At 37.6% G+C, this 14,450-nt stretch overlaps 1 pseudogene; it reads right to left on the bottom strand.

Moving 5' to 3' along the window:
• Window positions 1-2,031: 2,031 nt before the first annotated feature.
• On the bottom strand, window positions 2,032-3,985 carry LOC140875079 (cytochrome P450 89A2-like; annotated as a pseudogene).
• Window positions 3,986-14,450: the final 10,465 nt, after the last annotated feature.

The raw sequence follows: 14,450 nt of genomic DNA, 5'->3' as shown, positions 1-14,450 counted from the left end.
AATAGAATTCATGAAAATAAATTATTTAGCAGTAGTTGTTGTCGAAACCAGGTAAAATCAAAACCACTAGACCATTTTTCTCATATTGATATTTCTCTGAATTAAAGTGTGTGGTTTGCTAAATTTTCCAGAATTTATTATTTAATTTAGTTTTTAAAACCAAAATTCTCTTATTTAATCTTCTAAATAAAATTAGGACTATTTTAATTACAAGAACTATATAATTTTATATTACTCTTCGTGGGATCGACACTCTACTTACTTTATATTAAAACTTGACACCGTGCACTTGCGGGCACAAAATTACGCAACACAAACATCAAGTTTTCCATGAACGTTCAAAACACATTAATATCAAACTTCATTTTGTAAGATATATCATAGCTAAATATGAAGTGACGTTGAAGAATATTGCCACAGAATAAAATCTAGCAGATGCCTTAACCAAACCACTATCACTTGTCAAGTTCAAGAAATGTCTTAACTTGATAAGTGTGAGTGAGTGCCAGTAGAAATCAAAGAGAAACAGACGGACATCTAGCCTAGTTGAAGACAAGGTGGAGATTGTGAACATGTGTCTTAAACTAAAAGGCTGATCCATCCCTAAACCTTGCAGTTTGGGCTCGAGATATTGGACTGGTCATCTATTATCATTGGGCTTAAACTAAGAAGCCCAATTAACTTGTTCTAACGGCAAAGAAGTTAGTCAGTTAAAGGGGGAAGTAAGGGATCGAAGGAGGGAAAGAGTAGAAAATAGAAACATATACACATCGATCTTCCTGATCTTGTTCTTAAAGCTTATCATATCAGAAACCAAAGGAAGCAGAGGAGATCAAGAAATATAAGAGAGAAGTGTTGTAACGTCCGAAAATTCGTTACATAAACCCGCAAGCATAACTAAGGAATTTAATTATTTAAAAATAAAGAAAAAAGAGATAAATAATTTTTATGTGCTATTATGTGAATTATGTAACTTGTTTGCATGTTTTAAACTTTACTATAACATTTAACTCGTCATTATGAAATTTATGAATTTTTTTGAGAAAGATTATTTTGCGATCGCGTAAACGGAACCGTGGACGAACGTGATAAAAGTATTTCATCGAGAACTTTGACTAAGTTATATAAGAGCCATAAATTATTATTTTAAGATTTTATTTTCATAAATTAAGAGTTTTTGCGTATATATATACATACAGAAGTTCATTTTTCACTAAAATAAGCCATTTTATGAACTTTTAAGTTGCTTTCAAAAGCCCATAACTATATATTACAAAATATTACAATTTTTAATCTAATAAATTAATGTGCTTAAAAGTTTTAAACTTGGTTTAATTAATTCGTAAAGCCTAATCCATTTGCCTATACAAATAAATAATCTATTTTGGCCCTCATTATTCCCTCACCATTCTCACGTCTACCTAGCAACCTCAAATCAGTTAGGCGTAAATGTCGTGACTTAACACGCACAACTCTTGATGAAGATATCTGAGATTTATTGACGTTTTATACGAGATATATCTTTGAACAAATATAGTCGTTGAACAGTCAAGCAGTAGGTAGCCTTTCCTAAGTGCGCGGCTGGTCATACGTGGGTGTAGACTATCAGTTGACAATTTTTTGGACAGTAAAAAATTCTTCAACCTGTTTTACAATATCAGACAGTTCAGACTATAACAATAAGCAGTTTTTTTGTAATCACCAAAACTAAGGGTTTAACAGTCACTACGTTTAAATAGTGTCAAAATCTCAAGTTCCAAAATTTTTAAATTTTGTTTTTTGAATATTACACCAAAATCACCTTACATGAGCTCAGAGCGCTAACAGTTTGATCTAACAAATATTCAGAATTATCGAAGCTTAAATAAAATTTCTACACAATATTTTAAAATTATAATAGTTGTATGATATGAATGTATTAAAAAGTGATATTTTTTGTTATTTGAGAGAAAAATTTATTACTTGAATAATAAAAATATTTGTTGTTGCATTAAAATAAATTGTAGTGGTTGAAAAAAATGAAAATTTTGGATATATTACTCTAAATTTATGAAATTTTCAAATTAGTTTCAAAATATATTATAAATAAAATATTTTATGTTTTCTTATAATAATATATAATTTATTAAATTAAGTTTAATCCGTCTATGGTTGTAAACCACAGAATATCCAAGATAGTTTTGATTTTAACATGATCTGCTTCAAAATTGATTCAGATTCTGGGAGAGATTTGAGCACGCAGCGGATTCTTCATGACAGTGGTGAATTCTTGTTTCTCGGTAAGATTTACTTGGTCTCCCTCGACAGGAATCCAATCGAACTTCCAAATCAAATTTGCCACGAAGTATTCCAAATGCAGCAGTGACAATGCAAGTCCCGGAAGATTCTCCTTCCGGCACCAAACGGCATCATCTTGATTTCTCTGCTCCCGGTTATGTCGAACGCCTCCCCAGAACTCGTGGGCAAGAATCTCTCCGGCTTGAATTCCATGGGATCCTCCCACACCTTCGGGTCCCAACCCATATCGGCCACCATAAAATTCACCATGGCATCTCGAGGGATCACGTAACCACCCAATTCGACGTCCTGTGTCACCTTGTGGGGCAAAACGAAATGAGCCGGTGGGTGTCGCCGCAAGGCTTCTAATACGACTGCTTTGAGGTATGGCATTTTCTGTGCGTCCTCTTCCTCGATCATCTCCCGCTGAATGCTTTTCGGGTGTCCCACGATGCTGACCATCTCGTGGTAAAGCTTGGCTTGGATGTGGGGGTATTTGACAAGATTAGCCATTATCCATTGCAGCGCCGTGGATGTGGTATCGGTGCCCGCATTAAAAAATTCGCTGCATAGCCCGGCCATTTCAAATTCATCCAGTTTCCTGTTTTCTTCCGGAAGTTGCAAATCAACCAATGTGTCCACATATGCTGTCACATCTTCCTGATGATAAGAGATCCTCTGTTGTTTGGCTTGGATTCGGGACCTAATAAGAGGGATCAACACATTCTCCAGCTCCAGACGCAGTTTAAGGAGCTCCTTCCAACGATTGCGGAACAGGATTTTACCCAATCGAGGCCACAAGTTGATCAACTCGAATCGTCTGTCGCTGAGAAGGAATCCGCGTTGCGCCGATTCGAGTTCCTTGATTTGGGTCTCCTGCAGCTTGTCTCCGAAGCACATGAGCGCCAAAAGGCAGAACATGGCGTACTGGAAATGATCGATCAGCGAGACGGAAGACTCCGATTTCGATGCATCAACCAGGCGATCGATCAGAAGGGAGAGAACCCACTGGCGGGACTTGGAGTAGGATTTCACCCGGGCGGGGTGGAGGATCTCGTGCATTAGGTTGCGGCGGAGGAGGCGCCATGTGGGGCCGTAAGCGGTGGAGTTGATCACCATCCGGGTTCTGTTGAGAATCTTGCTGGTGGCAGGGGGAGATGGCCGGTCGGCGAAGACGGCACCTTTCTGTATCAGCGCAATGTGAGCCAGGGAGTGGCTTCCGACGAACACAAGCTTCCGAGGGCCGACGGTCACCGTCATGAGGGGGCCGTATCGAGTCTTGAGACGGCGGAGGACGGATTCCAACTCCGAAATAGGGTGGCGTAGCCACATCAAATTGCCAACCAGAGGCAAACTAGGCGGCCCCGGCGGAAAGTTTTTCTTGAAAAGATTGAAGAAAGAGCTCAGTAAGGCTGAGATACAGAGAGAAACAATTGTTACAAACCAAAACTCCATGTTTAATCCAAAAAACTTTCTACGGATATCTGAATTTTCTTGGGTTGTGAAAAGATTTATTTATAAAGGATCTGTTTCGTTCTACATTAATGGGTTTGCAGCATTGGCCCTTAATTTTCGGGTTTGGAGCCACAGTAGGGGATGCTGTGGGGGTAAAACGGCAACGTTTACCCCACGGCCAAATTTCCTTCTTTTTTTTCTTTTTTCTTTTTAAAAATTTAATTATTAATTTTTATTTATATTTTTGGGGTTTTTCTCTCTTTATTATTAATTTTTATTTACTTTTAGGTCTTTTTTATTATACATTTTAATTTTTTTAAAAAATCTTATTATTTTATCTTATTATTTTTTTGTAACATTATTTTCTTATAATTTATATTTCAATGCTATATAATAATACACCAACGAATTAATATTATGGATGAATATTGTATTAGTTAAATCGAATTAACCCATTGAATGAATTCAAAAACTGATTAGTTTGATTAATTCAGATATTTGATTTTAGTTCTAAAAAATTTCGATTAATTCAGCTCGGTTATTGGTTTTTATTAAAAAAAAATTGGTTAACTGAATTAACGAATTATAAATAATTTATATTTTGATTTTTTTAAACTTTACATATAATTTATTATAATTTAAAATATATATATTTATAATATTTTTCTATTTTTAATTTGTCCAACTATAATATGTTTTATTATGATAAAAAATCTAATATTCAATTATTAATTAAATTTAATTTCCAATGTTTCGATTAATTTGATTTTTTTAACTTTACATATAATTTATGATATTTTTAAATGTTTGTATATATTTAATATCGTTCTTCATTTTTTTTTATTTTTTCCAAGCATAATAAAATTATATAAGAAAATAAAAAGATACAAAAATGATTTGAAATGTATAATAAAAAAAATAAAAGAGGAAAAAAAATTTGCAAAAAAATCCCAAAAATTTGAATAAAAATAAATAATATAACTAAATATTAAAAAAAAAAAGAAAATTTGGCTGTGGGTGGTAAACGTTGCCCTTTTGGCTCTTTTTTATTTATATTTTAATTTCTTTCATAAAAATAATATTCATATCAAAATATTAAATATATGTCTGTTAAATATATATTTACGGACCATTTAGTTTGACATGGCTGATTTGAGTTGTTGCCCCTTAACTTAAGACATGAAACTAAGTATGTCCTAATAACCATTTAATTCTCTCAAGCCCAATTAAAATTCAACCTAAGTCTAATAATACCTTAAGTCCATTGACACTTTAGACCCAAACATTTAATTCTTTTGGCCCACGTAAACTTAATTAAATTAACATGCCCAATAAAATTTAATTCAAGCCTAAAGTATAGGATTCAATCGAGTATCACACTTAAGCCCAAGATTTTAATTTAACTATTTGAGCCCAGAAAAAAAAAAAAGAAATAGTGTTAAGCCCAAAATATAAATTTAGACACTAGACCTACTTGACCCGGACTGTTAACCCGACCCGACCCGAATCAGACACCCGAACTTGACCCGTACAACCCACTATGACCCAGGCCAAATCCTAGCCCAACAGAAGAACCCAACCCACGTCTCACCCTCATCTCCCTTGCACCACCTCGGCCGATCACCTCTAGCCTCTCCTTCTCAGCCACCCTGCTCCGGCCACCCTTGGCCGAGCCGCGCTGACAGGACCGCCCCAGAGTCCTGCCGAGCTAACCTTACTCAGCCCTGGCTTGAGCTATGGGATACATGGCTGACAGGACCGCCCCAGAGTCCTGCCGAGCTAACCTTACTCAGCCCTGGCTTGAGCTATGGGATACATGGCTCGGCCAAGTGTCAAAGAAATCCCACGCAACACACGCACAGGGAACCCTTCTCATCCAACAAAATCAATCCCTTCGGCTTCTAGCTCAGCCTCCTCCGACCATGAACCACAATCAGACCACCCTTCCTCCTTCGAACCCGCCCCCTACAAGGTCACTACTCAGCCACCGACCAGCAACCAAGTCGAACCAGCCATCAAAAGAAAAGAAAACGATGTAAACAAGTGCATAAATCGCAAAATCATGAGCTCCAATCCACACATACACAAGCACGGATTTCAGATCACTAAGTAATTGTAATATCGATCCAAACAGTGCACAAGAAAGAAGAATGAGCATGCCTAAACCGAAGAATAAAATGTAGGAAATCGAAGCTTGCGACGAGCCGAAAGCGATTCCGCAAAAATCTAGAAATTTTACTCGAGATTTGCTGAAGTGTGTGCAGATGAAGAACGAAGGCTAAGCTGCTCCCTGCTTTCTTCAGGAACGATGGCGAGGGGATGAAAATGGTGATGGAAAAGTGAAGACACTAGGGCTTCCACTTTTGGCCCAAATAATGATTCAAATGGGTCATGTTCCAAAAAAAATTAAAAGTATGAGCTAAGGATGGATGAAATAAGATTAGCCCAAAAATAATATTTTTTTTTTCTGTCCAGTCTACGCGATCAAAAATAATATTTTTTTTTAAAAATTCATAACTCTTAAAATACTCGGATTAAAAATTCTAAATAATCTAAAACACATAAACAAGACAAATAAAAGTCGTTTAACCCCTTAAATTATTTTATTATTATTTTATTCTATTTTAAATAATTAAATCTCCTAATTATGCATTACGGTTTAGCGCGAACGAAATTTTAGGCGTTGTTAGGTGGGATGATGGAAGATGGTAGGTAATGGTTGGGGAAGTGATTAAATGCGATGCGTTTAATTCACGCGTTAAGGAGAGCCTATAAATAGGCAGCTTTCCCTTTAATTTTATTCATCCCAAAATCGAGAGCAAATAGAAAAAAGAAATAAAATGGTTTCTTGGGTTTTCTTGAGTGTTCTCTTAAATGAGTTAGAAAAATATTTTCTCAGTAATACTCGGGGTTTGGGTTTGGTGAGATATAGTGTTTTGTATACACTTGTAATATTTTTCCGGTTATAAATATTGCAGTAGCTCCGTGGACGTAGCCTATATTGGGTGGACCACGTAAATATTTGGTGTTCTTGTTGATTATTTTATTCCGCAATTATCTTATCGTCATGATCACTCCGGCATAATCCATAACAACTGGTATCAGAGCTGTTACGATGTCCGGGAGCCTTGGTGAAAAATTTCTTAAAATTTTGAGTATGCTCTGTGGTTGCAGCTTTGTCTGATCTTCCACATAAGAAAAGATTTTTTGAAATTTTATTAAGGCATGAGAAGCGATGGCCGGAAATGACGAATCGGGACCAGGAATCAATAAGTTCGATGGTACAGATTTCACGTTCTGGCGTACAGATTAAAGATTATCTGTATAACAAGAAGTTGCATCAACCTCTATCCGGAGTGAAGCCAGAAAAGATGGAGGAGGATGAGTGGGAGCTTCTTGACCGACAAGTGTTAGGGGTAATACGATTGACCCTAACAAAGAATGTGGCCCACAACGTGGCTGAGGCAAAAACCACGGAGGAGATGATGTTCATTTTGTCGGACATGCATGAGAATCCATCAGCAAATAATAAAGTGTTCCTCATGAAAAAGTTATTCAACTTGAAGATGGAGGAAGGTGTTTCGGTGGCAGCACACATCAATGAATTCAACACAATTGTTTCCCAACTAAGATCGGTTGAAATTAAATTTGATGATGAAATTCGAGCACTTATTCTTTTGGCATCTTTACCAAATGCTTGGGAGCCGATGCGGGCAGCGGTTAGCAATTTTGCTGGAAAAGGAAAGTTAAAATTCAATGATGTCAGAGATCGAATCCTTGGTGAAGAAGTTCGCAGGAGGGATTCGGGAGAAGAAACATCATCGAGATCTTCCCTAAATCTCGAAAACAGAAGTAGGGGCAGGAGTAGCGAAAAAAGTTCTAACCAATGGAGTGGCAGATCCAAATCAAGAACTGGAAAAGACAAAAATACCTTTGAAAAGAAATTGAAGTGCTGGAGCTGTGGTGAAACTGGCCACATGAAAAAGGACTGCAGAGCACCCAAGAATAATGCAAATGTTGTTACTGAGGATGTACATGATGCCTTAGTAATATCCATGGAAAACCCGATTGATTCATGGGTTATGGATTCGGGAGATTCATTTCATACCACCGGTGATCGTGATGTGTTTAGTAATTACATTGCTGGTAATTACAGAAAAGTTTTCTTGGCTGATGGAAAACCATTAGAAATAGCTGGTATGGGTGATATCAGTTTGAAAATGTCAAACAGATCCATGTGGAAGCTCAACAAAGTGAGGCATGTACCAAAGTTGACTCGAAATCTGATCTTAGTGGGACAGCTTGATGACGAAGGCCATAAAGTGACCTTTGGTGATGGCTCTTGGAAAGTGACCAAAGGAGCCATGATTGTTGCTCAAGGACAGAAGACTGAAACCCTCTACATGACTTCCAGTTGCAGAGACATGTTTGCAGCTGTGGATGCTAGAGCTAACTCAAGTCTATGGCACTGTAGACTTGGACATATGAGTGAGAATGAAATGAAGATGTTGATATCAAAAGGGAAGTTACCGGAGTTAAAAACTATCGAACACAAACTGTGTGAAAGTTGTGTTCTTGGAAAGCAAAAAAAAGGTGAGCTTTTCGAAAGGCGGTAGAGAACCAAAAGCAGCAAAGTTGGAGATGGTTCATACTGACGTGTGGGGGCCATCTCCTGTGACATCCCTTGGAAGCTCACGATATTATGTCACATTTATTGATGATTCGAGCAGGAAGGTCTGGGTTTATTTTTTGAAAAATAAATCTGATGTTTACGAAACCTTTAAGAGGTGGAAAGCCATGGTGGAGAATGAGACCAACTTGAAGGTGAAGTGTTTACGGTCTGATAATGGAGGATAATATGAAGATTTTGAGTTCAAGAAGTATTGTGCACAAAACGGGATCAAGATGGAGAAAACCATTCCTGGTACACCTCAACAGAATGGTGTAGCTGAGAGGATGAACAGGACTGATGGGCATGTTTGTGTTTCATATTTTATAATCATTTGTGCGTGCATTCATTTGTTTTAATTAAGTTTTTGTTGGTTTTTCATACATCGTGTCTACATTATACTCTCCCGTGTTTATTGTATAGGACGTAGCATTTTGTCGAGGAAAAGATGGAAAAGCTATTGCGCAAGAGAAGAATTACGGAGCAGAAATGATCTAAAAATCATTTTTAATTTTTTAAAGCTTTAAATCCAATCTCCACCGTTCAGAATGAAATTCAAGATGTTTTGAAGCTTTTGTCCAAATTTCAGCTCAATCCGACGGCTAGATCTTTAGATATGAATTTTTCAAAATCGCTGCTCGCTGGGAGAAAAGTTGCTCGCTCGATCCGCAACATGTTGCGGATCGAGCGGCCAAAAAAATATGAAAACAATAGGTTCGGAAAAGTTGCTCGCTCGATCCGTAACATCTTGCCGATTGAGCGAGACATGCTGTTTGGAAAAAAATCTGTAATTTAGGAATTTTTATTATTAAGGACTCTAGCCTTAATTAAAAGATATATATTTTGAATTTTAGAGTGAGATATGGATTGAAAAGAGAGAGGAGACGCAGAGGAGGCTGAAGAACCATCTTGGCGGCTAGGTTTTTCTTCTTTTTCTTAGATTTAATTTTCTTTCATGAATTTTGCTAAAAAATTCATGAATCGTTGTGGCTAAGTTTTAGTACTCGGTTGAGGAAGACGAACCCTTGAGTATTTTATTCGTGAGAATCAATTTTTATTGTTTAATTCCAAATTGCGTATCAAGAGTTTTTTTGGATTGATTGTTATGTTTGTATGTGAGATCTTAGGATTGATCACCTTAGGATTTTGCTATACAATCTATTGCTAAATTAAAATTCAAATTCGTAATTGTTTGAATCATCTAATTTGTGAAGCAACTATGATTAGTATTTTCTGCTATTGAATTTGTTAAATCGTAGGAACAAAAATTGACTAGATTAAATACAACCGCTGGTGTATGTGTTGTCTAGATTCATCAGTTTTACTCGTTTGAATGCTACCGTGGATTTAAATCTAGATCGCTGGTATCAGGTTAATTTATGGGGTAAGGCTTAACTTAGAACACTGGTGTCTAGTTAACTAAAATTAAGGTGAAACAGGAATTAAATTTCGAATGATAAATATGCAATGTGAATTAATTATCTTTAGGGAATCGATGATCGAATGAGTAATTTCAAGGGTGTAGTCGACCGATACCAAGTCTCTTAAGCTCATTAATCTTTTCTATTTTAATTCTTGCATAGTAGTTTAGTAAAATTCCCAAAATCCCCTTTTATTATTTTCAGTATTTTAAGAACACTATTTAAATTTTACTTTCCTCGTGGAAACGATCCCTACTCACACTGCTGCATATTTTGTTATCTGATTTAAGTTGGGTAATTTGGGCATGATACGACTTAGCGTTACCAAATTTTGGCGCCGTTGCCGAGGAAAGGCGTTTAATTTATTTGTTTTTTTATTTTTGTTTTATTTTTATTATTCCTCCTAGTGCTACTCTGTTTTGTTCATGCGTGCAGGTGAATATTCGGAAGAAGAACAATTTCCATACGACCTAGAGATAGAAAGAATTTTGCATAGTCGAAGGAGGATTTTTATGGTGTAATACTTCGAGATGTTAAATCGACAAGTATTCACAAGTTTACCCAGAAACACGGAGAGCCATTCTACGCAGCATGGAAGAGATTCAAAGATTGGGAAACTATCTTCCGGTATCATGATTTTTCTAACTATTCTCTCCTTACATATTTTTTTGATGGTTTGGATGCAGTGACAAGAAGATGGGTAATTGATGGAGCTTTCACAATCGGTATTTTAATATTTTTCCGAGATGATGATACTATGAGACGCCTATTGGATGATATGGTCGAGTTTGACTATTACTGATATTCACAATCTCAATACCCAAAATTTACAGACCAACCATTCGAGCTTCAAAAGGAGGAGGGAAGTTGTTCACAGTTGATCTTAAATCCGCTGGAAGATATCATGAGCAAGCTTGTGGCATCGACTGTGGAAACTATAAAAGATCTGAAAAGTCTAGATGCGACCTTGTGGAACACATAGAGAATATCAAGAGATCAATCGTCCAGGAACACCAAGAACAAGAAGTGAAGCAAGATACTCAAGCAGTGACCAACCCGATTTGGTTCGATGATGATGACTCAGAGAACCAGGATTGGGAGTGCGAATCAAATCATGCTGAAGATTTAGAGGCGTTTGAGTCTTCTTTTCTTATTGAACCTCAGTCGAAAGATGTACTGGAAGAAACAGCGTATGATGGAGTACCAGTTTCAAAATATTTTGGTTTCCGAGAGCCTGCAGAGATGTCATCTTCCTATGTTTACCAGCTATGGAGTGTTGTTGAGGTGATGAGCTTAAACTGTTTATATCTAGCCAAGTTTGAGGGCACATGGAACAAAGACCCATTTGTGGTGTCATATGACACTTATTTTGGGCGTCAGCCACTATTTGAGGAGTGCTTCTGAGGGTCAAGCCGACGACTAAAAATCAAGCGCTGGCTGGGAGGCAACCCATTATTCTTTCTTTTATTTAGTTTTTCTCGTTCATTTAGTTCTTGTGTTTTATTTTCATTGTTTTCAGGAACCTAGCCGCCCCATCTGCAGACCAATTTTCAATATGAGTCTCTCATTATTTAGCCAGAGGCCAAAGAGAATGACAACGCCAACACTTGAACCAGGGGAGTTCTGTTTTAATTTTGAATCTCGTTATCATTTTGTTATTTTTGTTGTGTGTTGTGTTTTTAGTGCTAGAGCATTGAGGGCAATGCTTTAGATAAGTGTGGGGGTGGTGAATTCAGTATTTGGTATTTTGTCATGCATTTGTTTTTTGTTTCATATTTGCATATAGTTCGTAAATTGTTTCATGTGTGTTTTGTGTGCATAAGTAAAGGATGATATCTATGTTGGAGAACGCGGCGATCAGATCAATTAGTATTGATACCCGATGCAGCGGAAGTTTAAAAATTTTGTATGGAACGATTCCATAATAGGTATCAACCTTACGATTAAATTGTGTGTGTAAAAATTAAATAACAATTATAAAATTTTTACCTTTAATCTCGAATCGAGATTTTGGACACCAACAGATTTCTCTGCTCTTGTTGTATATCCCTGGAACTGATGGACGAACTGTTCTTCAATCAGGTCCACGAACGGATATTTAATCCCTCTGATAGATTGCACTAGAAAATCTATCAGAAGTTTCTACGAAGAGAATTAACGAATTTGATCCGTTAAACCAGACTGTAATTCAAAATCACAGGCTGGATTTTTCTCGAGTAGAGGGAGAGGGGGGGGACGGCCACCTTTTGAAAATTAACTAGGGTTTTCGAAAAATCCTTGTGACCTGTTGTGTGTAATTTCTGTACTGCAATAACTTATTTATAATGTAGGCCACTAACAGCTTAGGGCCCATTAGTCATAAGTTCAAGCCCGACAAGCAAAGCCCGCATGTTCAGAAATTAATATAAAATTCATCGTGACTCCGATTGATAAACCGATTTCACCAATGTGCACAGAAACCATTTCTGCACCTTTTAAAGTCAAGATAAATTTTTCTAAATCCGAATTCAGTGATTTCCAAAAATGGCCATCCCTATGTCATTTTAGGAAATCTTACTCCTCTACTCTTAAATAAGAAGTCCAACTTCTTCGTTCATTAAATTTAACTCTTTAAATTTAACTATCTCAACGGGGATTAAAAATCCATTACACTGTGTGACCCTCAATGGTTCAGGGATACAGCTAGCCGTGGGCTCACAACTCCTTGTGACTCGGAACAACAATTTCCGACTTGCCCATCGAATCATGGTATGAGCGCCTAGCAACATCGCCCCATGATTCCCTAGGTATCACTGATAGTGCCTACAAGAACCAGTAGATTTTGGTTAGCGTACAGTACGGTCCCTTCATCCATATATCCCGATCGAATCAACAACCATTGGTATATCGAGAGTCGCTCGAGATTCGATAACTATGCAATACATCTTGAAGATCAAATAGTGACATCGCATGTGCTACTAAGAAACCATTTCTTAAATCACATCATGTACTCTGGCCAGAGATTCGTCACACTAATATCTCCTCAGATCGCATAGGATATCCACACTCGCAAGTATGTGGTGAATCCTTGACAACAAAGCATCGACTCCTATATGTGTTGTAACTGTACCCAATCCCGACACCAGATGACCCCAATAGAGTCAGTAAACGAGTCAAAGCACAGTACTAGCATATAGAGTCTCAATGATGTCTCAAGTAGTAAGGACTAATGGTGTACAACCAAAACCGCGGACTTTATCCACTCGATAAGTGATAACCACTTGGAAAGTCCGGATAGGGTAGTTCGATCATTCATCATATGAATATCCATTTGCATGCTTCGAACATCTCTATGTTCCCTACCAATGAAACGTGGTACTCTGCATCGCAAATGCTAGTCTCATACTCGAGCGATCCTTATCCTTATTATCGGACGGCTCAATCGACTAGGAACAGTTTAGAATATACAGTGACTATAAGATGTGTTTCATGATAGACATCCCCATGTTCTACCACATCTTACATACACTATAGTATATTCAAGGTCTTTATCAAAACAACAATAGTATATCACAATATAACAATATGAAGAAAGATAAAGTCATTGCCATTAATAAAAGTGTAAATTATATTAAACAAAAGATTGTTTGTACAAAGAGTCATCAAAGCCCTTAGCCATAAGTTGGCTCACCGGGCACCCACTCTTTCAATCTCCCACTTGCCCTAAAGCCAACTAGTCATACTACGTAGACCCATTGCTTCGCGATGTTTGTCAAATAATGGTCCTGGCAAGGGCTTAGTAAGTGGATCAGCGATATTGTCTGCAGAGGCCACTCTTTCGACAGTGATGTCTCCTCTTTCCACAATCTCCCGGATGATGTGGTATTTCCTCAGTACGTGTTTGGATCTTTGATGAGACCTTGGTTCCTTTGCCTGAGCAACGGAGCCCGTGTTGTCACAGTACACCGGGACTGGAACAACAGCTTCAGGAATGACGCCCAACTCTTGGACGAAATTCCTCATCCAAACGGCCTCTTTAGCAGCAGCTGATGCTGCAATGTATTCTGCTTCAGTGGTGGAATCCGCTGTGGTGTCCTGCTTGGAACTCTTCCAAGAGACAGCACCGCCATTGAGCATGAACACAAATCCAGAGGTTGACTTCGAGTCATCCACGTCACTTTGGAAGCTAGAGTCGGTATAGCCTTCCAATTTTAGTTCTCTTCCTCCATATACCATGAACATATTCTTAGTCCTTCGTAAGTACTTAAGAATGTCCTTCACGGCTTTCCAATGCATTTGACCGGGATTAGCTTGATATCTGCTCGTGACACTCAGAGCAAATGCTACATCCGGTCTGGTAGATATCATCCCATACATGATACTACCTATGACTGACGCATATGGTACATGTGTCATTTTCTCTATCTCTTCATCAGTCTTGGGACACATAGACTTGGATAGAGAAACTCCATGACACATGGGTAGATGTCCTCTCTTGGACCCATCCATTGAAAACCGTTTCAATATGGTGTCGATGTAGGTTGATTGAGTGAGTCCTATCATTCTCTTAGATCTATCTCTATAGATCTGTATCCCTAGAATATAGGATGCCTCACCCAAATCCTTCATCGAGAATCTACTTGATAACC

Source organism: Henckelia pumila, chromosome 1, assembly GCF_033568475.1.
Source record: "Henckelia pumila isolate YLH828 chromosome 1, ASM3356847v2, whole genome shotgun sequence".
NCBI lineage: Eukaryota > Viridiplantae > Streptophyta > Magnoliopsida > Lamiales > Gesneriaceae > Henckelia > Henckelia pumila.
This window is presented reverse-complemented; position numbering and strand designations above follow the sequence as displayed.